At 30.5% G+C, this 27,906-nt stretch overlaps 1 protein-coding gene across 1 annotated transcript in view; it reads left to right on the forward strand.

The window, feature by feature from the left end:
* The window catches only part of SP1173 (major facilitator superfamily domain-containing protein SP1173), a 116,326-nt gene that overhangs the window by 19,201 nt on the left and 69,219 nt on the right, over window positions 1–27,906 (forward strand). The window contains exon 2 of the mRNA XM_088235508.1: window positions 14,858–14,920. The gene's annotated coding sequence lies outside the window, so the exon portion shown is untranslated. The remainder of the gene's footprint in view (window positions 1–14,857; window positions 14,921–27,906) is intronic.

Below are 27,906 nucleotides of genomic sequence, written 5' to 3' on the forward strand. Positions count from 1 at the left end.
GTTCTCGAATTACGTAATTAATCAAACAAACACATTAATTATTGTCACTGTGAATAAAAGAGCTTTGTCAGCCCATATTTTGCAGGATCTATCTACTTATAAATAGACGAATATACTCAATTTATTCATAGCTGTTAGAAATGGAAGATCTCAACACTAAATCAACGAGCGAAGTTTCAACGAATCCCGCTCTATCACAACTTGTTTCCCATTTTTCAACAAGGTTATTTACGGACAAAAGAAAATTAAATACATGAATGAATCGTAAAAACAATATGTATGATATGTGTGCCCTACTTTAAGATTTAAATAATTAAAAAAACGAAAATACTTATTAAAAAAACACAGGTCAAGTCTTTCATATTCCCTTCTCAAAAGCATTCTCCATCTCTATTGTAATATATGTCTAATCTTTCTTTCATCTAATCTTTCTTTCACTTCTATTTACCTACTTCTTTACTGTAAAAACTTAAAAAGCAGAATCAATATTTTGACCATGTTTTCATTTCTTGTTTTCTCATTTTTAATTATCACCGATTGTTATATGCAGGAAAATTTTGCCCTTTAGACCTCATTTAATCGGCCATACGGGCTTTATTTTATCGGCATTCCTGGCCTCGGGGATGCAAGTTTCGGACATTCAGAAATTTCGGCCTAATTTCAGGAAAGAATTTTCGTTTTCAACACTCGTTATACTAAGTTGTTTGGTTTCAAGTTTCAAACGAAGATTCTACTTTATTAGGTAATCCTTACTTTTATTAATATAGCAAACCCCCCCTCCCCATCGTTAAAATTTATGAGGAGAAGTTAGTATATTCAATTTAAAATGTGAAAATATTTCTAGCTTTTTGACATCGTAGTTTAATATTACTATCTCTGATATTACCGGCGTCGAATTCCGAGGCAGTAATTGAGCGCGGCATAAAAAATTGAAAGCTTAAATTTGAAAAAAACATTTTAATAATTGACCTTTTGTATACGTGTCACCATTGTGGACAATGATAGAGCCTGCATCGAATATAATAATAATTAAATATATCATTTCCGTGTTCATTGCGTTATACCTAGAGAATACAGTAATATTTCGTAAACAATGTTTGAAATTAAGTTTCCTCTTGCGCCTGCATATGTTTTATTCTAGTCTTTTTTCAAAAAGAGTAACTGTGTTTATATTCGTAAGATTTCAAGAGCTTCCTTAAGTATTATGATATATCAAATGGCACGAGTAAGTATTTCATGTGTTCTTGGGCCACTTGACTTATATACATATTATTATTTCCGGTTCGTTCTCAATAGCATTTAATTGATTTATGAATTATTGTATAAGTATATTACATGTTATATTTTATCTAATGGAATCAGTAAAGTAATTCAATAGAAAATGTGTGTATTTGCACAAAAAATAAACGTATCTTCTGATCATGTTTCGGAAAAAAATATACAAATATACAATTTTTCGTACGGAAATTTCAATCTTCCCATATAGTTGTAAGTAATCGGGGATCATTTTACTACTTACCATACTTTTATTCTTTTAAATTAATTATCTTATTAATCAAGATAACAATCTACCTAGGCTTTTTTACAAACAAGATAGTTATTTTTCTGAGCGTAAAAATCAAATTTTGAATTATGCAATAGGTACTCGTGTATTGGCTTTATAAAATGTAGCAAATTTTAATTATTTTTATTTATGTAAATGACTGATTTACAATATACTTTCAAATCAATATTATATTTATTTATGGACTTATTTGGTTTATTTAACAACGGTAAATACATTTATATTTATTTATTTGATATGTATATACTATGTGGAAATCTGTTATTAGTTCTGAGTTTATACACTATATCTGTTTGTTTACTAAATATGTATGTAGAACTGTTGATTTCCCAAATAAAATAAAATAAAATTAATAAATAAATTTATAATACATACAGGTACAATTGAAATAAAATACAACTAAAGAAAATTAAAGCTCGGACACAAAATGAAATAATAATTTCTTATTCTATTTAATTTACGAATGACGAATACAATGCAGATAAGTCGATCTACCTACCATGCACGATGTCATGGTTAAAATTCCGACTCGAATGAAACATGTTTATTTTAAAAAGTGTCTACACAGCAATATTCCATAGTTGCTGGACTGATCTTCTAACCTTTATGCTTAAAAAAGTTATTATATACTATGTTTGATATACTCATGCAGTGCCATATGCACCATTAAGTTTGAAAATGGGAATGATGATGATTTTATTTTGAAATAAAAGTAAGGGATTTTCATGGTTTAAATAGCTAGAAAATTCAGGAACGTTGGATTTTTTCATTTTCTCTGACAGGATCTGAATACATAGTTCATATACATAGTACAAGTATACCTTTGCTCGTCCACCGTTGAAAGCGAAGAGGTTTTTACCCGTGAATATATGGGAATTGGGTACCATAGCAGACTGGTGGTTTCGCTAAAGCTTGTACTTACACGTTATGTAGATGGTTGCACATGATTTCAAAGGCTTTTGCGGTCTGAGTATGTTGTCAAACAAAATGTTCGAAAGAGGGAGCAGAAAAAATAATAAAAACTCCAAACAGAGATATAAACGTATGTAGGTACCAACAGATGCAAACTATTGAAAAATAAACATTTCATCACTATCGTCATTTTATTTATTTATTATTTACTGAACACTTTATATCCATTTAAATTTTATACACATAAAAGGGCGGGCATATTGCCTTAAGGCATTTTCTTCCTACCTACCCAAACTGTTCAGTTTGAGAAAATAAATAGTAGGTACATATATGGTAGTATTTCAGATTTTCAATTTCAATTTCAATTTATTTATTTTAAATATAACATATACATTACAAAAATATATTCAATACGTACATATTATAAAAAAGAAAAAAAAATACACGAAAGAGACTCATTTCAAAGTAGTCGAAGAATCCTGCTCCGGAAAACCCCTTCGGATACATGGAACAGATCAATATCCAGAGCGATGTTGTTCAGCATAGCGGTAGCCCTTCCAACAGGCATAACCATAGGCAGGTTGGTTCTGAATATTGGAATATGAAACAATCTATGCTGACGCTGTCTTAGGTAATTATCAGGAACATACAAACCAATGCTCATCATAATTTCAGAATTATCGATCATACCGCGCAACAATCGATAAAAATGTGTGGTCAAATACACATTCCTTCTAGTCTCTAAACTGTTGTAGCCAAGCATACCCTGGAGAAACTCGGTCGGGTAGAGCCAAGGATAATACCCGCACTCTCTCATGTAGAGATATCTCAGAAACTTCTTTTGGATTTTCTCTATCATAAGAGAGTACTTCAGTTCATGTGGCCCCCAAATCATCGAGCCACTCTCGAGTCTACTTCGCACCAAGGAGTTGTAAAGAGTTCTCAGTACGCGGGTATTTTCGAAAACCCTGGCAGTACGCAGAACGAATCCTAACATCTTCAATGCATCACCACTGATTGTCTCTATGTGTTCATGAAATGTCAGAGTGCTTACAAATCTTACGCCCAGATCCTTAACATTCGATTTTACATTTATATATCTTAAATATAAAAATTCACTAAAAATCTACACTATAATATGAAAAGAGGTGGGTGAATTGGAAGGAAAGAAGGGGACACTTTGCACAGAAATATTTACTATTCAGCCTACGTTTTATAATCCAATTTTTCTCAACTTTTCCATATGTTAAATTTTGATCATCGAGTCAAAAACAATTATTCAGGATTTTGGTTCTATTTCGAGCACAGAACTGTTTGCCACCATATACAGTGGTTTAGTTAGTTCAATAAAAAATATTATATAAATATAATAATAGTAGTAAATATGTCAGTAGAACATTGAATTATATTGTACCTTTCATTTTTAATATAATTCCTACTGTCCTTAGATTTAATTATATTATGTGATGAGAAAAAAAATAGAAATTGGCTTCTTAATCGTGAGTTTTTGTATTTATGTTCTATGAATAATGTGTTCAAATTTGATTTATACAGGGTTTTCTTTAAACCCTGTCACATCCGAAATCACAATGATCAGTATGGGCAAGAAGACATATTAGCATATTAAAAAATATATTTAGGACAAAGATTTAAAAAAATTAAATATTTAAAAAACAAATGGTTGCTTACTTCTGCAGGGGAGAAGTGAAGGGCGCGCGGTACAGTATCAGATTCCCCTCTCCCCCTCCTCGTTTCACCCCTGCAGAAGTAAGCAACCATTTGCTTTTTTGATATTTAATTTTGATAAATTTTATTCGTTCTAAAAAATATTTTAATGTGCCAATATACCTTCTTGCTCATACTGATCATCGTGGTTTCGGATGCGACAGGGTTTAATGAACATCCTGTATGTATATTATTTTTTTCATGATATATTTGTTTTTCTTATTTTTTTGATTGAGCGATTACTACAACTACTGCTACTGCTCTAACTACTGCTCCTTATTTCGACTGAAATGGTTTATGCAAAGATATTTATTTTTAAGTAGGATAAATATTTATACAGGTTAAACTTGATGAGGTTTTTGTATTTATTAAGTGTACTTCTTTTTTATGTATCATAATTTTTATTCATGTGTACTTTTACAATTAAATAAATATATTACTCAAATTACATACATTAATATTATTATTATAAATCAAATTTCTCTTTTGAAATTTGTATTACTACTAAAATCGCTTTAATGAAATTTTATCGACTTCTCTTGGTTTAAAATTTTCTCCTTGCTTTTTCAAATTTTAAAGATTACTTGCTATACTTGTTATTCCTTCTTAATTTTTTCTTTTTTCTCTGCTGCATTGGCATGTTTTTATACTTTTAAACTACTTTTAATTACTTATATTATATATATTACTAAAATCAATATATTGCTGCTCTTACTATAATGTGTCATTAATTCTGAAGATGTTTTTTAAATTGACCTAAATTTATTGTCTTATATTTCACTTAAAGATTCTTCTCATCGTTTCTTTGAATCCGTTAAAATAAATATGTGTATATTTATGTTTTTCCTTTTTTTTAAAAATGTTATTACTGTTTTATTTTATTTTTACATCTGAGCATGTTTTTCATTCTTTATTTCCATTCTTAATTTTTAATTACTCTTACATATTTTCTTCATTTTTAATATTATTTCCATTTGTAAATACTCACTACAAACTACAAACTTCCTTCTTTTTCCTTCTCTTTTTTATACTTTCATAATTAACCTTACATATAATTGCTTTTTAATATGGAAACTTCACTGGTCCATTAGAATTAAGTCTAATTGTGTAAAGTATTAAACTTTGTAACTGTACTGTATGTTTCCTGAATAAAAGAAAATAAAAAAATAAAAATAAAATAAAAAATATAAATATATATTGTAATATTCATCTTCTCGGACACGGAATAAAAAGTTTTAAGATATATACAATTCTTGGGTTTTTGTTTTAAATAAAAGAAACACGAATATCATTTTAACGTAAAAAACGTTGATACGTTTTCAGTATTATATTGGAAACGATAAAATGATAACAGTAAAAAATATTTTATTTCTTCATATACGTGTAAATTTTCTTAAAAGCCCTTATGGCTCAAATACTGTGGAATAAAGCGGCCCATACATTTCACTTCTTATTTCTTACCCGTGTCTGACTTAAAAAGGGTCTTGTTCTATATGTTTAATAACGTTGATTTGATGCTGCGTGTATTCCCCATTGGGTGCTTCCCTCTCTCTCTCTAAATCTTCCCGGATATCCTGCTTCTTCCTTCCGGTCTCCTACTTCTAGCTACTTCCAATGTTAACGATGCAATGTAATCCTCGGAGACCAATACAATTGGTTCAAATTTATTCAAATTACTAATAAAAAGAGAGGGCGTTGTAAAACATACAATTGATTTGCGGGGGTTACCAGTTACCAGTTGTCCCTTTGTAGATACGAATAATAGAATCATATTTGCTACAACATGTAAATATAAATTTAATAAACTTTCGTATTCCACATAGACCAACAAGACTAATTTTATTGCTTTACGGTCATCGTCATGGTACTAATTATTATATAATTATATTTCATACCACGTCGCTGATGATCAATTCCCGTGTATTAAAAAATAATTAACAATTAAAAAATCAAATAATGATTACAAAATGTTATTAAATATTTGTATATAACCACTTACCGACTTTTCTGTCTACCGGTTTCGAGACGTACTCGTCTCTTCATCAGGACACCATTAAACCAACATGCAAACCAACATGCAAAACCCACTATACACCTTCACCATAGTTGTTGCATAAAAAAATAAATCCAACACGACATGCATTTTAATAAGCACATGCACTGATTAAATTATGAAAATATTCCCTTGTTTGAGAATTAATGAAAAAAGTAGAGGGGATGGAGGGAGGGGATAAGCGTTATAGGTTTTATAGGGTGACCATTACAGTGGAACATCGTATAAAGGACTATATTGGAAGTTTGTTTGATTATTGATCAAAGGAACATTATTTTTTAAAGCTATCCTAATATGAAATATTTCCATATTATTTACTTTATTATTTGTATGTAAGATTTTAACTCTAGTATTTTTACTAAAATCATTGCTCTGCTAATTTTTTAAATATTTAATAACATTTAGTAAAATGTTTGACCACAAAGTTAATGCTTTAAATATTAATAATAAATAATTATAGATCTTCACTTTTGTTTTAATTCTTTACTCTTGTGTGTATAATGATTTTTAAAATTTATTATTGTTTAGTATTAATATTTATCTAAACCATGAAGTAAACTTTTTAACTTTCCTTTTAAAGCACTTTCTTTTTCTTTTTTTTCTTCTCTTTCTCTTTTTTAAAACTGCTATTTTCTTTCATTAACTTTTCTTTTTAATAGGTAAATATTTATATTTGTAACAGATGTAATATTTCTTTTTTTATACATAAATACAGTTTACCATTATATAATTTTCAATGTTTTTGTTGTTTTTGAATATTATGTTATTATTTGTTGTATTTTTTTTCTTTGGTTTAATTGTAATTATGTAAAAGGTTCATGGAACCGTAAAAAAAAAATATTTAGAATATCTTCACATAGTACTGTAGCTGTACGTTGGTAATATTGATTATATCAACAGTAATGGTCAGCGTGTTTGCTTACTTGCAAAAGGTCTTGGGTTCAATTTCCGACATGCAAGACACGAAATATTGATTTAAAAATCTATTTTAACATCAGAATATTTCAAAGTCCCTAGACTGGCACCTGAAGATTGATAATTTTACCTTCATGTCACAAAAATCATCAAGATACGATGCAGCTGGTTTGACATTATTATGCTATTAATGTGTTACGGAAATACAGACCTTGCTATTTTTTTTTAAGTGTTTGATTTCCAAATATAATAAATATGTTTTTTTTTAAAACCAACTGTGTGCTATTGAATATTGTCTTGTTTATCCTAAAATCAATCAATGGCACAACAATATGCAGTCTCAAACAATTAATTAGCTTAGGCAATTTTTAAATAACAATGAAATATTTTGTAAATCTTATCCAAATCCACACTAAATAGTAAAATTAGTGTGATTGACATTTTTACAGTCTTTTTTATTTATTTAATGGCTAATCTCAGGTAAAAGTCCTGCAAAAGAAAATTGAGTAAAAATTAGTCGACCTCGTGTTGTTCTGGTAAGTGCGTTTTCCTGCCATTCATTAAAACAATTAAAAAATCGTTACAATACAATAACAATCCATCTTCCCCATGTAATTTGATCGTGCCGTGTGTTTTTTTTTTCATTGCGTGAAAGCGACCTAACTGTGAGTAAATGTGATATAATGTAGTTCTTTTTTCGGTCAAAATCAATAATTTTGCATTATATCGATGCTCCGTTAATGTATCTCAATTATTAAATTATGTAATTGTAACAATCTGAATATATGAAAATCAATCAATAAATTTTATATTGAAAGTTAAATGTGTTATTGATATTTCAAAAAGGGTAAAATAATATACACATACTGCAAAATCAAAGGTTTAAATTTTGGGTTAGGACTACATAAAAGAAATAATCAAAATTGGGCTCATTGTGCGCAATGAAAAATTACTGCTATTTCACTGGCAAGTATCTCTTATTAAAAAAAAAAAAAAACAAAATATCCTGTCAAAATACAGACGTTTAAAAAATGGGCGAATAGCCAGGAACGAGTTTCTCATCAAACCCCGCGGCGCGATTAGAGAAATAATCTGTCTGAAGGCTCTATGGTACGAGTAACTTTAGCTCGCGGTGCACAATATGCAGGGATTCACACTACGCCTGCAACCCTCAATCTTCCACCCTCCACCCCTTGCGCCTCCAGCTACCCTTGTTTACTTACCTTCCCCAGGTTTCATCCCTCCCCGCCCCGCTATCCCCGGAGCACTCATTAGCCCTAATACATATTGCATTATTTGCCAGCAAACGTCTCATTTGAGCGCCGCACTTTTTGTTTGCCAAACGCTTCCGAGAATTTTATTCCAGTCTTACTTTTCCCCCTAGATTTCTCTGGATTTTTTGCAAAATTTAACCATATTTATTGTTATGAATATTATTCGCTAAATAAAACTATATAATAATAACCTAGATTGTGTCATCTAATAATTAGGAAACATGTAAGGTTATATGTATACATTTTTTATATTTTGTTCCTGCATTGTATTATCTCAGTAGAAAACACATCAAGTTCTACATATTTTTCACATATTGTTCATTGGTTTATCGTAGTAGAAAACAAAATATATCATAGTTCAACATATTTTTTTAAATATTGGTCCTACCTTGTATTATCTCAATAGATAACGTATTATAGCTTTACAATTTTGATATTTCGTTACTATATTTTTTCGGAGTTTATATTTTAAGAATATTATAATAAACAAATGTTGAATTAGAAAAATGTGTTTTATTCGAAGATTCATGTGGTGCATAGGTCACATGAGATGGAGGTGATTTTCTTCGGTAAAAGGTTTAATGGTATCATGCTTTACTCTGCTCATCTGGTTGGTGAATGGGAAAGTTCAGATGGGTGCTTCGCCCCCCGGAACTTCTGCATCACAATGGCAGATAATCTATCAACAAAGCAATACCCTTCATATTCATTTTCATATAACTATTTATTCACCTCAGGCGCGCATGCAGCGCGCCTAAATAAAATAATAGTACAGATTTTCGCATTGGTTATTTATTAAATTGTCCGAAATAAATTTCAATATTCCCCTTCGTCGCACTCGACATACTACGTTTTTGAGCAACCAACGACAAATGCAACTCCAGCGGTGCTATTCTGAACCCCTCTCACGGCCGTAGAAAACACTTTTATCTCGTGTTACATACAAAATACGCGAGATAAAACTGTTTTCTACGCCGCGAGAGCGTTTTAAATATCATCCCAGAGCGCCTCAGAATTCTCTTTTAGGAAGAGCAATTAGTAATTTTTCGAAATATTAGAAGACGTTCGTTTTGGACTTGGACTTATTTAACGACTCAGCTCTCAACTAAAAAAGGAAGCTGAGTCCCATCGACAATAATAATATTTAGCCTCTTTTGAAAAAAACATTTATTTTACATGTACTACCATAATTGGCGGCCTCCGTGGTGTTGTGGTCAAGACGCTTGACTCACACACGAAAGGTTCCGGGTTTGATTCCCGGTGAGAACACAAAAAAATATATGTGATTTTTCTCAAGCCTGGGTGTTCTGTGATGTAATTCCCAACTGTAATTGGGCCTTCTAGCCTGTTGTTGTGCTTAAAAAAAATACACCTAACACATTTTACACACATCACTCCATAAACCACACCCCATACTCCATATTCACAACAATAAAATCACGTATTATTCACATTCTCGTAACATCTTGTTGTCCTGTCCAGAAAATTGTATTAGTGTTGTCTACGTAATTGGGGCTGTGTTAGGTTTATACTTTCTTTGTAACAATTTTGCTGTAGTATACCAATATTACTGTGTGCATAACAATAAAATTTAAATAAAGTAAATTAAGATTTTTGCGTATTAATATTAGCATATTTAAAATTTATCAAAAACAATGTAGCGGCTTGCAAATCAATACAGTGATGATCTAGATCTGTTTCATACGTTGATAGTCCTGTATTCTAATAAACCATAGATCTTCAACCCGCGGCCCGCAGTGGTTTCCTCGGCGGCCCGGCAATAACCTGGCAAAATTAAATTTATTGATCTATGTATAATATACATATGTATCTTAAGAAATTCAAACAAAATAGTTAAGTACTTACACAAATGTGCGCAATTCGTATTAATGTTGCTATAAAACGATTTTGTTTGATTCCTACATTACATAGGCACACTGTACCATCAAGCAAGCTACATTATTTCCGAGAAAATAGGACGTAAGTCAAAAGCATCTACTGAGGGCGAATTCATAAAATAATGAATGGAGGCTGCAGCAGAAGTATTATGCCCATCGCAAATGCAACTTTTTTCTAAAGTATGTCTGGCGTTACAGTTGCAAGAAGGGTAGAATAACTGGCAGGTGATATTGAAAGAACATTAAAGGTGTCAGGTATCGCAATGTGTTGGCAGGTTTTCTCGATTTTTTTTCTAAATACATCTTCGTTTAAAATTTTCCTAAAATCAGAGATCATGCACTAAAAATGACGTCACTTTGTTGAACCACATATCTATGCGAGGAATTGTTCTAAAAGTGATTAAGTGATATTATTCCCTAGTATTGCGGCCCGCTGAACAAAAACCAAAGTTTTTTCGGCCCTTGACTTCAAAAAGGTTCAAGACACCTCTAATAAATAATCAATAAATTGACGACTTTGCGAATGCAGAGGGTATAATTTTTTTAATTTTTTTTTTTGCTTTGAACTGTTTGATCTCCATTTTCTATTTTAGAGTTTTTTTATTATAAGTTTAATCGTATATATATATATATATATTAATATTACATACATGAAGGTTTTCTTCCTGTTTTTGTTTTTGTGTATTTAATATGGTTTCTTTCTCAAACGCAACAATCAAATACGAAACTAGTGTTTTGTACGGCGAAATAATATAACTTCAGCGCACTTTTTTTCAAATCTTCCTTAAAATACTTTAGAACTTTGTTTGTTTATTTAATTCTCCCTTATGCAATTATTATGAAAGAGCTATTAATTATTTATACAGATACATGATCGTCAACGTATTAGTGATGCGCCTTAATTATCTGTTTAAGTGATGCTGTGGAATAGATGGAGTCAGCAGTCGGCATTGAATATCATCCTACATTTGCATTCCTTGTCATTCTCGCCATTCCTGTCGCTAATCTTCGCAGAATAACAAATGATACCATTCGTTATCTTGATGGGAGCTACCTTTGTATTACGGGGGATAATTGAACTACGAGTATATACAAATAAATGCACCAATAAAATCATTGTAATGCTTTGAAAATATCACGCCATTCGTTATTCTGAAACTGCATTTATACTTTATAAATTACTAATAAAAAATTACCAGTTAATTGTAATCGATCAAATAAGAATAAGTTGTCGATATTTGTAATATTTAAAAAAAACTGTACTTCCCCACACTTTCTATTTCAAGGGGCCACATTCAACGAAAGTGAGGTTAGTTAGAACTTCGAACTTTTGATCCGTGTTTTCTGGGGCCACAAACCGTAGTTTTTTTTCTGTTTTCATTAGTAACTTGGCTAATTTTTAAATTTCATGTAGACATATTTGTATGCATCGACCTATCCATACATATAGACGCACCCTTTAGAGTCAAATATTTTTTTAAGTTATGAGACGAAAACGTACCCATAGTTAATAAGTTTGTTTATTTATACCAGGGCTACATTCAACGACCATGCACCAAAAATCGGTATCCACCGATTTTTGGTAAATACTTTAATATTTACAATCAACATTCTTTTTTAGTGGATCCCAATCAGATTCTTTCCTTAAATTCCTTGTAGTTTTGACCCATTTATTTCTTTTCACTGGATTTTGGGGAACATAAAAATAATAAACTAACATTTATTCTAGTTTAAAGACGTATTCCTATCAGTGCACTCCTGTAAGTATGAAGAGCTTCGAAATTGCTTTGCTAAGCGTAGTTTAAAGTTTACAAAAAAAAATATTTCACTTATTAACAAAAATTTCACAATCCAAAAGGAATGCAATGTTTATCCGAAAGGTTTTTACACGTTTTCATGATACAATTTTGGCATTTTGGTTTCGATTCTAAACGGCACACCTGGCTGGAGGTCGAAGAACAACTAAATACGCGTTGGGCATCCCTGAGCGTTTGAGCATCAGTTAAGTGTCAACAATTTTGAGTGCTCAGGGCGCGTCTATGTGTATTTATAGGTCGATGGATGTATGTATATTAAATGTCGGATATTTATTTATTTATTTACTTAAGTTAGTTAATATTACATTGTATATTAACTAATATATTTACAATTATAACAAATACTTATTAAATATTTCTTACATAACTACATTATTACAATAAACATAACATTTTTTTTTTAAATCCGTAAGTTTTCTTTCATTCTTCATACTTTCATGCATCTCATCATACAGTTTTAACCCTTTATACATTAAGCTATTTTGTGATTTTGTTTTTTTCTTAAGTGGTAGTCTTATCCTATTTCTATTTCTTGTCCTATATTTATGTACATTTCTATTTAATATAATTTCACTTATAAAATACTTTGGCATGAGATTATTAAACACTTTATATATAAATACAAATACATTATACAATAGTCTTTTCTTTATTCCTATCCAGTTCAATTGTTTTCTCATTTTTTCAACACTATTATATTTGCTTTTTTTCAGTATAATTCTCATTGCTCTATTTTGTAGTATTTCAAACTTGTTTATGTCTCCCTCGTTGGCTAAATATAATATAGTAGAGCAATAGATATTGGGTATCTCTCTTCCAAATCCCGGAGAGTCCCTCTTTATAATTTACATTAAATTAAATATAAATAAACCTAATATGCTTTATATACACGAGAATATGTCTATGTTTATGTTCTCTCACTTATTCTACATGCTTTTCTTATCTTGTTATTTGGTGTCGGCTTCGAAGTTTGAAGTATGCCGTACCATAAAATACTAATTAACATAACTCAAGCCTCTACTCAGCTGCTATTTAGTTTTTATGAATTTGAGTGTAATGGTATACTTAGTCACGAATCACGAAGCTGGAGCAGACATTATAGTCCCCAGTGACATCTTGGATTACTGTCAGCCGTCATTAATGCCGTTGGACAGAATAACCACCAAACCAACTAACTATGGAAGATGGCCGACCAGGGTCCTAATGATAATGGAAACAACACTCATCTTCAACTGTTTATAAATTATCATTAAATTTTCTGTAAGAAAATGCATATATTTGTATAAAAAATTCAAATATCTTCGTAAGTAACCTATATTTGAACATGTTTCGAAAAAAATCTGAATAAAACTTAAACTTTAACACACTGTGTGAAAAAACTCCCTCGAGTCACTGTGTAACTTGAGGTTAGGAAATGATCGCCTGATAATCACTCTCTCTTTTTATCTCATCAAAATGATGTGTGTCTTGCTTAGTGATCTAATTAGGTTACAAATATATGCATTTTAATCTCTTTCACTCAAATATATATTTTTTTATATTTGTCTTAGTGTACACGATATTTTGTCGTTTTAAGAGATCCTGGTGGGCAAAATAATTCATTAAAAAAATATCTGATTTATTTAAATAAATTATAGATATATATTCTTATATGTTAATGTTCACTTGAATATTATAATAAAATTCGTAGTAATATTCATAGTAGTGGCCGAGATATTAATTAATTAAGTGCAATTTGCAACGCCGGTTACATCAAAGGAACGGACGGGTTAAAATAACGCAACTTATAATATAAAATATGAATGTTTTAGGGCGTGTTTGCAATAAAAATAATGACTAGATTTTCCATAGATAATCGTACGATTTTTTCGTCGCATCTTCGCATTTATTAATGAACTGAATCACTAAAAATATATAAGTCTATATATATAAATATATCTACAAGTATATTATGCCTAAAAATATATCTGCAATTTAATTTATAGATCCATTTTTAACAACAATACAAACATTTATTAATTTATTGTTAAGATACACTTCAACTGTACAAAAAATAGGTAATTTGTAGAAATAAGCACTTTAAAAAAGTATATACAGTAAATAAACGGAAAAAAAAGCATGAAAGTTTATAATATGTACAATGTACATATTAAAACACAGTGGTTTCAAATAATGATCAATAAATCATTAAAAAAGGAAAAAGGGGGAACAGGTGGGTATATCTTTCACCATATTGAACAAAAATATAGATTTAAATATATATATAAAATAAAAACATACCAAGTTAAAGAGAAAACGCGTTTTTTTTTTAAAGTTACAAATAACAAACCAAAAATCATATAATACACATTCAAAAAATTTTTAAAAAAGTAAATAGAAAGCAAAATAAAATTCAAAATATATATTGTAAGTACATAATTATAGCCTAACAAAAAATGTATGTTTCTGTTTACCATCTTTGAAATAATTAAATAGAGTTGATTTATTTAAACAATACTTTATGTTAAAAATATCAGCAATGTCAGAATAGTTATTGCCGAGTACATATAGTCGATTCAGAATAACAGTATACGAGTGTATTGGGTATATTAATAAAATTAATTTAAAAAATAATTTTGCTGTTGGTTTTAAGCTGGTACAAAATTTATTACGAATAACACACATTTTTTTATTAATAACCTTTTATTATTTTGTTTCAGAAAATACATTGTGAAAAGTTCTGCAAGGAATAAGATAACCTTCAAGAAAAACAATTATTTACGGTAAGTTCAAATATTTTTTTCGACTTCTTTTTCAACGCGGTTATTTAATACACGAAACATTATTATAAAAAAAAAAAAAAAAGCTTTCCTAGCGTCAAGTTATTTTAATAAGCGGCGCCACAAAATAAATCAAAACAATTTGTTTCTCAAATCATACGATAAACAAAAAATCATCTTCAACAATATTTTGAGTTTGTCCAAGTTTTTGTAGACGAGGACTGGATTCAACACCCTAGGAAGCCGTTAATATTAACATAAAAAATAAGGTATTACAAAAGTCTAGGCGTCTACAGGGCTTATGACCTGTCATTGGCTGGTTTTAGTAGCCACTTTACGCACTGTGTAACATTCACCATTCCGCCCATATTTGAGCATCTATATTCCTTCAACTCTTTCACCCGTTGATGTTTGTAAAGCTAAAGAGCTGAAACCTTTATTTATGCGGGTGAGAATTGTGTTATTGAATTATTTCACCTACATACTAGACGACGCCTGATAATTTTTTTTTTTAATTTTCAGAACAAAACAAAACATTTCAAACATTTTCAAACATTTTTTTACCGAACTTCCTCATTCTGTGAATAGAAATATAAATAGTTTTTTAAACAACTACACGTATTTTAGTTTTGTTTGCATTTTTTCCTACACATACACGTAAGATCGTAGCAATAAAATGAAATAATGCACGGCCAAGTATTAAGCAGAATATAATATTAGTTACAGCGCATTGTGTAGTTTTATTGACTTGACACACTTAAAGCAGCCCAAGTAATGACCAAGTATTTCTCAGAACGGCGAAGTAGCGCGGGCTTTATGGCAGAAATAAAACTACGATCAATAGAACCTCTATACAACCATTATAGACAAAAGTTCGTGCGTAATGCGGTGGACTTTGAAGCAATATGCGTGAATTGGGCTCTAGACGCCATTTTTCAATGCTCCGCTGTCAAAATTTCTCTAACCACATTTTACGAGTTAACAGAGAAAAGAACAGCATAAAACAACGTTTTTCACACTTTTTTCGTCAATGACGTATAATAAAACAGTCACGTTACTAGCGCGAAGAAAATGGCATTACAATTCGTGGGTACTTACTGCGCCTTCATTTATTTATTTGACACTTTATATACATATAAAATATATATATACATATAAGGGCGGGCATATTACCTTAAGACAATTTCTTCCTACCTACCCAAACCGTTCATTTTCAGAAAATTATAAATACGTGGACATATTGAATCTTACAATTTTATCAAAAATTTAAAACAAAGATTAATTAAAGAATTAAAAATTAACACTATACAATGAAGAGAGGAGGGGGGATGGGAAGGAAAGAAGAAGGATAAAGGAACAATTTAAATATTTAGATAGTGACATTTTAATCTTGACTTAAATGTAAATAAAGAAGGTGCGTCTCTAACATTAGTGGGTAGATTATTCCACAATCGAGCGGCTATTTTGTGAAAGAGGAGGCAAGAAAATTAGAGCGATGACAGGGTACTAAAGGGGTTCTCTCGTTACTAGAACGAAGAGATAGTCCGTGTTGTGAAAGATGTTGGATGAGCTCTCTCAGATAAACGGGCGAAGTGAAGGTGAAGCATTCAACTCATTTAACGGACATCTTGATCAAACGTGATGCTGCACAGACATTTGCATGCAAAACTAAGCACCCCGTTTTGTGTTTCATTCAACCTAAGTTCCGGAACCTAACTTGTAGTCAGTAAACGTAAAGCAGCGTAAAAAGGCGCGACATACAGCTTTGAATTCACAGTAAACTGGTATAGACAGTCAGTTTTTTTTACGTAGAAATACTACGCGTTATGCACGCAAATGTTCACGCGACAACGCTCATTTCTCGAAAATTGTAAAAGAGGTTTTAATAAAACATCATCTCTATTTACTTATACCTCAGTGTTTGTTTGTTTGTGTTTCCTTCGCGTCTCAACGGAGCGACCGATTGTTATTTTTTGCGTAGGGAAGCAGGAGAGGTAAGAAATAAAAAAGGAAACTTATTTTTCATCCCGAATTGAAAAAGTACAAAGATAAATTTTTTTTTTTTTTTTATTCACTTTTTTTTGCACCACAACAGGCCAGGAGGCCCAATTACAGTGGTGAATTACATCACAGAACACCCAGGCTTGAGAAAAAATACACATTTTAATTTTTGTGTTCTTACCGGGAATCGAACCCGGAAGCTTCCGTGTGCGAGTCAAGCGTATTAACAGCTACACCACGGAGGCCGCCGATCAGCATTTATAGATCAACAATGAGCAACATTGTTTGAAAATGAGTAGCCGGTCAGGTGGGATGTCAAAAAGAATCAATTAAAAAAATAATTCTTTAAATTTCTGTAATTTAGTTGCTTTATCTATGGTTAGTTTGGTTTGCTTTTCGTTTCAGTTTTGTGGTAGGATTTTGGATTTGTGAACAGAATAACGATGCGCCATATTTTTTTCATAGTGTTAGAGGACCGGCAATCGATACGAGCTACTTTCTGTCCTGAAAAAATATACAACTTCACCGGGAATGTTTTTATTACTAAACGACAAAACTAATTAATTACTTAACTAATTTCTCCCTAATGCCACGCGAGCGAAGCGGCAGGTAAAAACTAATTAGTTATATTTTTAAGCACATTTTTCAAAATTTAGACAATTTCCAACTAGTGTCGTATCCATGGTAACAAATTACACATTATACAAACTATAGAAACATGTATATGTTATTCTTACATGAATGATGCATGAATATCATTATAATGCAATTTTTCCTACAAATTGTTGAAGGCGTATTTTAGATTTTATTTTATTTTATTCAGAAAACATACAGTCATACACAATAAGTATTAAAAACAATTTTTTTTTAAAATAAAAAGACCAATTTCGTTTTTATAAATTATGCAGAAGATGTGATTGGTCCGTTGACTTACCGTAAACCGGAAATCTTTCACAACTCCCATATCATTGGTTGATTCATATGAACTAGTGACGTCGTGTAAAGTAATTCGTTTTTATTTTTTTAACAACTAGATTCAGGTATTCTGAATGACCCATTATCAGGTGTAAATATAAACCAAACTTGTTTATTTATTTATTTTTTATTTTATTTTATCCAGGAAACATACAGTCATACATAATAAGTATTAAAAACAACTTTTTTTGAAAATAAAAAGACCAATTTAGTTTTCATAAATTATGAAAAAGATATAAACATTAAATGTGACAAAAAAAAATAAATACGAATTTCAAGTGAGAAAAGAATAATTGTTAACATTTGCGTTTTCCATTTCATTTAATAAATTAAAATAAATAAAAATACCGAATGCACACTCCGAGCCATCCACGTACACACACATGAACGCACATATAAAACATACACAAACATATACATTACATGCGGCACATATACATAGCATAAACCACTCAAGATGCACATTCAGCAACTATCCCAAATAATCGACCCCATGAAGAAATTTTCTGTATAAATGCAACGTGCAGTTAAAAATGTCTACATCAATACTGAGTCCATTATAATTTCTACAGGTGCGTCTAATTAATGAATTCGAGGTATAATTGTTTTTACAAGTAGGTACATAAAAAAGGGAATTTAATCCGGTGTAGCGAAGAGGACAACAGAAATCAATATTTTGTAAAAGATGCGGCGAATCAACCATATTATTTAGAATTTTGAAAAGAAAAATTAAATCACATGTAAGGCGCCTTTTTTAGCTTCTATTTTATATACTTTTTATATAATAACATTTTTAATTTTATGACACAAAATTTAACTCTTTTGCTAAAAAAATTTTTAGAAACCATTTTAGTTTTGAGTTACACGTCACCTTGGACTGGTTTCAGGATACTTAACCGTTAAAAAATACTGTAAGAAAGAAAGAACGAAAGAGAAAGAAGATAATATAAATCATTAAGGGAATATTTTAAAAAGAGGGTTTTTTAAGTTGAATTAAATTGTAATATATCTACTAATTATTTGTTATATTTCAAGATCAGCAAAGACAATTTTTAGTTATAAAACCAGTATTTTTAAACAATAAATTTACTTACTAACTCACTGTTCTGTTTAGTAAAATATTATAAGCTTAAAGTTGAGAAGATGGAACCGGAGAAATACAGAAGGGCTGAATGTTACAAAGCTCCCTAGGTAATACTTTAAGCCGGTTTATGTTACAAATCCGTAACAATTTATCGAACTGTGACCGCAACGATTCGTCTAAAGGGACGCTTATGCGATTGAAACTATTACCACCCATATTTACTTTACATATTTGTGCTCCATCCATCATACGTCCTAATTTATACGGTCTATTACCTAATATCAATTTATATTAAACGACCGAGGCCAAACAGAAACGAAGTGATTAATTTCCTTAAACATAGTTAGAAAATTTTGAGTATTCTAAAAAAGTCTACTTCTTCATCGTCTTGCTCGATGCTAAGTGTTGTCTGGTCTCCAGGATTATCAGAAACTTGATGTGAGCTACGCGTCCATTCCTCCGGTGCCTCAGTTGAGGCCATTGTTTCTTTATATGGGAGTCGCAGAGTTATTGACCTTGCTTATAATATACGATGTTTATATTTCACAAGTCGATTTTGTTTCCTGGCTATCTTTATCTGAAAAGTGTTGGGAAAGGGTGGGAATTCCAGCAGTGAAGGGAAAACCACAGAAAATTCATTCAAGAGAAGCCAGACTATTGTTAAACATCAGTGGCTTTCTGTTTCACTTGAAGAGATCACGGGATTTTGTATCATTTATTGACCTTATTACCCACACTCTAACCACGTAAGTTACTACCTCTTGTGATAAGTAATTGTGACTTATTACGGAAGGAATGTGTTTTAGATTCTCATTAACGCTTCTGCATTGTGCCATCAGGTTACGTCTTTCGACGCTGGAAAGGGGGCGATGGATTAACAAGCGGGGAACATCTTGAGGGCCAGGGTTCAATGAAAACCCATTTAATTCCTTTATTTGGTTAGTCCATCTTGCAGAAGACCCATCTTGCCTCTTGCCATCAATTATCCCTGTTACGATCAACTTTTTGCTTATTAATAGTTCCTAGAGAAAGGATATATTTGTTTGTCTTGCAGTCCACGAAATGCGTAGCATCCGCTTCCAGCATCATGTTTCAAACATATCGAGCATACGTTTTTCTTTTTTAATTAGTATCCATATTTGCACTTCGAGATTCATCGGACGTGTTTTTGTTCCTCTCAGTATGTACATCTTCGCTGATTTCACCATTCCAATTTTTCTTCGAACTTTAAAAGCTTTACTTTTCGGAAGCTTTACACTCTCTAATTATTCCTTCATCTCAGTTGAAATGCCTATCTTTAATAATTCCCTTGACTCAGTGGAAATATCAGTGTATGTTGATTTGATTAAATTCGTAACATTTCCTCTGTTATGCGCAGTAAGTGAACATGTGACCTCAGCCTTACTCAGGATTGCGATTTCGCGCGTTGCGTTACGAAGGGTATCAACTTGGGATGATGGGGTGTCAAATGAAGCTTGATTTATCGATGAGGTAATACAATAAGTACACTGGGGCTAGATCATAATAATCTGAAACCCAAAACATCACTGCTGTAATCGATCCATCAATTCAATTTGTCATTTTTGGGCTCAGGTACTATAGAACAGTACGTAATAAAGGCATGATCAGTTTTAGCCCTGTGAATTTATATAAATTAACTAGATGTAAAATTAACTATATAATAATAGAAAAAAATAGATGCTTACATAAACTAAGAACTACTAATTGAAATTGACCATGTTAAATATTTGGAATTAACAATAGACAGACAATTGACATGGACAACTCACACCAATAATGTAATTAGCAAAACAGCAACATTTTCGAGTCTTTTTTCAAAAACCAAAAACATTGTTCAAAAAACGGAAAAAAATCTTATGTATGAAGCTTATGTCAAATCTAAAACATGTTATATGCAACAACTATGGGGAACAGGAAACCAAAATGACATAAATAGACTACAACGACAGCAAAATAAAATATTAAAGCTAGTATACGATCTCCTTTATCTAACACCAACTAAAGAACTCTTACAAAAAAACTAAACAATTCAATGTTAATGACCTTTTTCAACTAGAGTCTTCAATATTTATTCATTAGTTTTCTAATATCATTGTAGACAAAGATCTAAAACTTAAAAAAATATGTAATAAACATGGACATAATACAAGAATATCAGAACATTATCACATACAACATTCCAAAACGAGACAAGAACAATCGAGACTAATTAATCAGAAACTGAAATTATACAATAAACTATTAGACAAAACTAAACAAAAGACTCAGACAAACTTTTCAAAAGACGTAAATAAAATTATTATTAACAACAGAGTATGAATAAAAAAATATACTATTAACAGAGTTTGAATAAAAAATTATATATTATTTTTGTAAAATGAGTGTAAATAAATACATTTTTAAATAAATTAAAAAAAAAAAAAAAACAATTACAAGAGCTAAAACTTTTGTTAATTTTGTATCGTCAAAAAATAATAATATAAACTTTAAATACTTTAAAAACTTACTGGACCGGGATTGAAAACATCTAAAATAATTGTCTCGAAAGATTATGATCAATTCAGAATGAAGGATCATATACTGTTACATTTAACAGTTTAGCATGGCAATAGCGTTTTATAACACCATCTAATAATTGTGTCATGTTAATTAAATTAATTATTATTACTTTATTATTCATAAAAAAATGCAAATTGATATTAAGTTGATACCTACTATTGGATGAAGTAAAGTACTTTTAAAATACGTTCAGATGAAACAATGTCAACAAAATATCTTCGTTCGTCACTAAAAGTTGGACAACACTATCAAAAGTTTTCACACGATATCAGATGATTTGACACGTTTGTTATAAAATGGTCGCCATAAATCACTTTGAAATTAATAAACCTTGTGATGATCCAGTCGTTAATCGAACCAGAGATCTCACGGTAGCTCTATGCCTCATGTCCAATGCTTAAAATATAAACATCCGAGTTATTTAAAATACAATAACATCTTGCACTATAGGTATAGGTACATTGTATTTTTTTACTTGAACATTTTTTATTCAACATTAGTTACTTTTAACTTACACTTAAACTCAAATTACTTGGATATTTTCTGAATCATTACAAAAATAATCAAGGATACATTCGAGACAAACTCCAAATGTCGTTGGCTCATATGGTTCGTTAATTTTAATGCATGGCGGGATTTCAAATTAATGTTCTAAAACCACAGATAAAAAAATCGTGCTCATTGCCCATAGTCCGTGCGTTGTCCATAGACGAGATACGAAAAGAGCGTTTGTTCAGTAATTCGCGACAGTGTAAACATTAACGGTGGGAGATCTGTTCTAATTTTAAACTGGACCAATGACTCAATGGGACGCCCACGAGCAATATTGTGCAACTTTTCGTTGTAAAAGCGTTTATGGAAATCCATTATAAAATTTAATGGGGACATTTTTTTGTCTCCTTCGTGGTCTAATAGTTTAGACGTTTGCCCACCATACAAGAAACTTCGGGTTTAATTATTCCCGAAAATTTGGTACACGATTATGCATGTTGGAAGAGCTACTTTTATGTTAAGAGTTGTCATTTTTCTGTAATGTGATTTTTGTGTTTGAATTAAGATGTTTAATGTTTTTTTTATTTTGATAAAGTAATTTAAAACTGAAAAGTCATAGTTCCTGGACCCGATGTCATAAAATGATCGAGATACGCTACGATTGTTGTACCATTGCAGTACCCTATGCACCATGAGATGTGGATCAGGAATGAATAACGTAATTAGATAGAAATAGAATCGGGTTGTGATCCCGTGGCTAGTGTTGCGGACTTACGGGCCAGAGGCCCGAGGTTTAAACCCCGCTCTACCCCAACTTGATATTTATTTTCTAATAGTGAGTTATTTACAACTCGTTGGAAATGGCCACCAAAATTGAAATATTTGGTTAAATTATAAGAACGCTAATATTTCTTTTTTAATAAAAAATAGATAAATAAGTACATTTTAATAAAATAGGTTAGTATTTAGAAAATATAAAAATGGAACATAACATCGCCATATGAATTTGTATGTTTAGTACAAAGATTAACGTATGTTACTGAAAATCACCGAATAAAATAATCATTTTTAAAAGCTGTTAAGGATTTATTTTAATGCTTGCTGTAGAGGTATAGAGACTCCAAGTGGGGATGAAGTAATAATAAAAAAATATTCCAACATTTATGAGTATGTTTCAAAATATTTGAGCATTTTTTAAAGTTATGTCATTTTATTCAATGTTACGAAACTGGTAGGCATAATTATTGTACCAAGTGATTTTAAACAAGCATTTAATTAACTTCCTTATATTTCCCGAAACCTCTCAATTTCCATTTCCATTTCCTTGAATTTTAATCCTTATAAAATAGTTAGATAATAGTATCTACCTATTTTTATTCTTGTGTTTTCCGGTTGACAGGAAGAGATAATTAATTGCACTTTTAGACCACCATTAATCCATGTAACATAATAATATACAAATTGCAACCATTTTAATATACTATTCCACAAATAATTCGGCTAGATGCATTTATTTTTGTGTCGCCCCCTTTTTTCATCGTTTTATGTCACAATACGGCCGTAAAGTATATTCGTTGTCTATTTTATTACAGTAGCTACCTGGGGACAGAAAATTAAGTGATTAAGGTAGGTAGGTACCCTTCTATTATCCGTTTCAACTATGTGAATAGTTTGAACTTTAAGTGATTTCTGGTTCACCGATCACCGCTCACGATGACGCCAGGGCCATTATAGAATACAGTTCATACCATCATGAATTCATTAAATTATTATTTTCAAATTTACGTTTGCTCATTTAGTTTTAGAGGTTTGCAATTAAAAAAATTAAAATCAATTTTATAAAATTGAAAATCGAAACTTTGATACATTTAAAATAATTAATTACAGTGACAAATTTATCTATGGTAAAGGAATTAAAACAATTTTTATTCATTAGAGAACGTTCTTAAATACAATGTTTAAAGTTTAATGATGAATGAAAGTCGATATAAAACTTAATTTATTTCTCATGCTATGCTTTCTCAGTTTCTAATGTGTATATATTATTTTACACTCTCCCTGTATTAAAAAAAATGTTTTGTAAATATTATTTTACACTCTCCCTGTATTAAAAAAAATGTTTTGTTACCATTTAAATTCTGTTTTTGTTTTAAATTAAAAGTTTAATTTTTTGTAAATTACGTTTTGTTTCCATTATAGAATGCTTTTGTAAATATATAATGTTTGTTTTTTTTATATAACTATGTACTCGCCTATTTTATACTTGTAAAAGCCCTTCAGCGTGTAGTTAAATAAATAAACAAAAAAAGAAATTGATTGATTTGGTGTTTATTTTGTAGAACTTCATATTTAAACTTATAATATTAGAAATCAAACACTGATTTGAATCTACTGAACACTTTATTTTATTTATACAAATATAAAAAAATAAAAACAAAAATTTCGTGACAATTGTTTCGCCTTGTTAGGTGAAACGAGGCGAAACAATTGTCACGAAATTTTCGTTTTCATATTTGTAAAAATAAAATAAAATGTTCAGTAGACTCAAATAGTGTTTGATTTCTTATATTATAAGTTTAAAAAAGAAACATGAACATATTACAATGAAAATAAACATATTAAAAAATATCTTCATATTAAAATAAAATTAAAATTAAAACTGTAAGTTTTACGAAATTCGTATGTTCTGCTTAATTACAGAAATTAATTTGTTTTTAAATATTTTGATTTATGTATTTAAACAAACATACAGCTTAATTTTGCGAGCGGCAAAAAAGGCTTGTGGCCTTAGTATTTACCTAAAATTGTATAGGTATCTACATAATTATTATGTCATATATCATACGTCTATTATTCTCTATAGCAGCTTCATTATAAACAATTTTATAAATAGCAGAAACTGGCTTGTGAGCATCGAACCATTAATTTTCCGGAAATATTTCTAGCTACATTATTTACTACCAGCTGGTGGTTAGAAGTGAGGACGAGATAAAGAGCTAAAGATGGCTCGCCGTAATGTGCATACTCGCGTTGTCGGTAAAGATGTTAGTTGTATCAACAGGTAAATAAATTATCCGTCATTACAAGCATTTGCACAATTGCAATAAAATTACTGATGGTCGTGAAAAGCTAACATTAACGATGCTTTAATATGATTGGAGAATAGGTGATAATTATAAAGCATTATGGGCATAAAAATAAAAAACAAGAATACCCAAATTTGTTCATTGTGATATATAACTAGAATAAGCATGAGCGTTTGAAATATGGTTCCTCAACCTGCGGCCAATTAGCATATGTTTGATAGAATAGACTTTAGTCTGTTGCGAACATTCACCGGCTACTTTTCTCCTCGCAATTACTAAAATGCCTATATGTACGCTACTGTCATACTGGGAAATTAGAAAAAGGTGATTGTGCTGACCATGTGTATTTGATTGATCACAAACTGACAATACTGCAGTGAGGGGTACAATGAAAGTTTTTAAATTTTATTTGTTTTGTTATTTTCGCGGTTTGATTGTAAAGAAATATAAAATTTTCGCTTAATTAGTTTTAAAAAAAAAAATTGATATTCATATGCGAAACTGAAGAAAGACTCGAGTCTTTATGAACAGTTTCGGGAAAGGGGTGGATGCTTTCATTGTATATGTACGCTAAGATACTGCACAAATCAATCTGGAAAATATAGAAAAAGCGATGGTATAGCCTTTCTCCGGTAAGTAATGTTTTTATCTCAATCAAATTCTTGGTTAAAATAGCTTTTTTTTATGTTGAAAAATGTTTTATCAATATGTAATCAGTCGTGAGCTATCTCCTGTTTCTGTCTTGCTCAGTTAGTCGGGCGTATAATAAAACAATAAACAAAGGTGACGCGTATGTGGAAAGGAGCAACATACTGAAAAGAACTTACAGTAGACCGATGTAAATAGTCAGTGCTTTTTACTGTACTACGTGTTTTGCTTGCCAAAGTCGACGTGATGTGACGTGTGACACTTGCTCCCTCCGTGGCTATTCCCTTTCCTTTGGGGCCGAATTTTTAGCTTTGGTATGTATAAAGTGTCATCTCTTGAATTTGTTCAATGAATTTGTTTTAATATACGAGTATTAACTATGTTTATCAATATTTTACAATTGTAAGTATGCTAGACGAATAAATCCATTATTAATCTTAAAATCTAGATACCTACGTCATAATATTGCCATTTGGGTTTTTTCCAGTATCCTTGGGTACTTACTGGACACTGGTCAATTTGCGTTGAATAATGTATGCGTTTATAAAAATATACTCAAAAATAATCATAAATTAAGGTTTGTGGTAGTTGGCTTTTGGTGAACCAAGTAAACGTATGAGTATATTTTAAAAAAAAAATGATATTTACATTTTTTTTTTACGAACAAACATAAAAATATTTATTTATGTTTATATTTTTCAAGCTGTTGGTCATCGGGCATTCAAAAATGTTTAACATTTTACTTTAAAAGCTAAAGAAAACATATACAAAAGCGAAAAATTCCATATATCCAATAATATAAATGAAACAACAGTACGTAAAGCAATAGTCATACAAAAGTTTTAAATAATGTACACATAAAATCAAAAGTTTAAAATAAAGATTGATCCATAGACATGCCTTCTTTAATAACCATCTACGTACAGGTATAAAAAAACATTTATTTGAAAATCAGTAGGTACAAAAAAGATCTTTCTCCCATCCAGTTACGCAACATACTTACAACATTTTATTTAACTCTGAACATTTTTTTTAGATAATTTGGTAACATTTTAGGAATGATGTGCTCTAATGTTCTGACCGTATTTATTTAAAAAATTAGGTTGGCACAATAAAACCATCAACAGAAGTAAATCTTGTAAAATAGTTTTTTTTTCCAATTATTTTTGTATGAGGATTTATGCCTACATAATATTTGTTGACAAACAATTTTATTCCATTGGGTTCCTTTGACAGGTAATATTTTATAAAGTTGAAATATAAAGAAAATATTATATATGAATATACTAACTTTCTGGCGCACTCAATTTAACTAATGCGTTTTAAAAATTTTGGGCGCATTTTTTATTCAGAAACTATGTTACGCGCACATAAACAAAACCTATAAAAAAATTAATGAACTACACATACCTATAATAATTTATAAACGAAACACATTTAATTTATGATTTTTTTACCCTGGCAAATTCACGTGACAAAATCAGAATCTTCGAGTATGTTATGCGCACGTAACTTGAACAAACTTACTTATGCATTTATTCCAAAATTAATTTTGCGAAATTCTACCAGAAAAACATCAATAAAATATTTTATGGGCTACTTATTAAACCCGTCCATATAAACGTTTAACGCTCAATAATTTATTCTGATTAAAGATTAGCTTCCACTTATACACGAATATTAAAAGCCGTTATATTCGGATCATCTCCTCTCCACAACTTGACTACACTAATTTATTACAAGTTTTATGAACTCTCCAAGTACGGGTACCAACTGAAATAGCTTTAGGCACTTTCTAAAAGGCAATTTACTTCCATCCGTGACGACAGCTGGAGGAGATAACTGAGGCTTGTCCTATCCTCTATCCTATATTCTGTAGTTAGTTGCTAGTTGCTAGTTGAATCCAGTTGGGGTTTGAGCTATTTCTGTCGAATTCAGTTTACAAGACACAAATGTGCATATTAAAATCTTTACTCAATAGTAAATAATCTAAAAAAATCGTGGGTTTTTTACTTTCGAGGCAGCAAATAAATGATACAACACCCTGATTGAGTTATTTTATTATGGCATGTTAATTTTCAAATATCATTTCTTTTTCGTCTTTCGAGGAAGTTCAGTGCTAC

This window comes from Micrasema longulum, unplaced genomic scaffold (genome assembly GCF_059751315.1).
Source record: "Micrasema longulum isolate JH-2025_06_02 unplaced genomic scaffold, ASM5975131v1 h1tg001384l, whole genome shotgun sequence".
Classification (NCBI taxonomy): Eukaryota; Metazoa; Arthropoda; class Insecta; order Trichoptera; family Brachycentridae; genus Micrasema; species Micrasema longulum.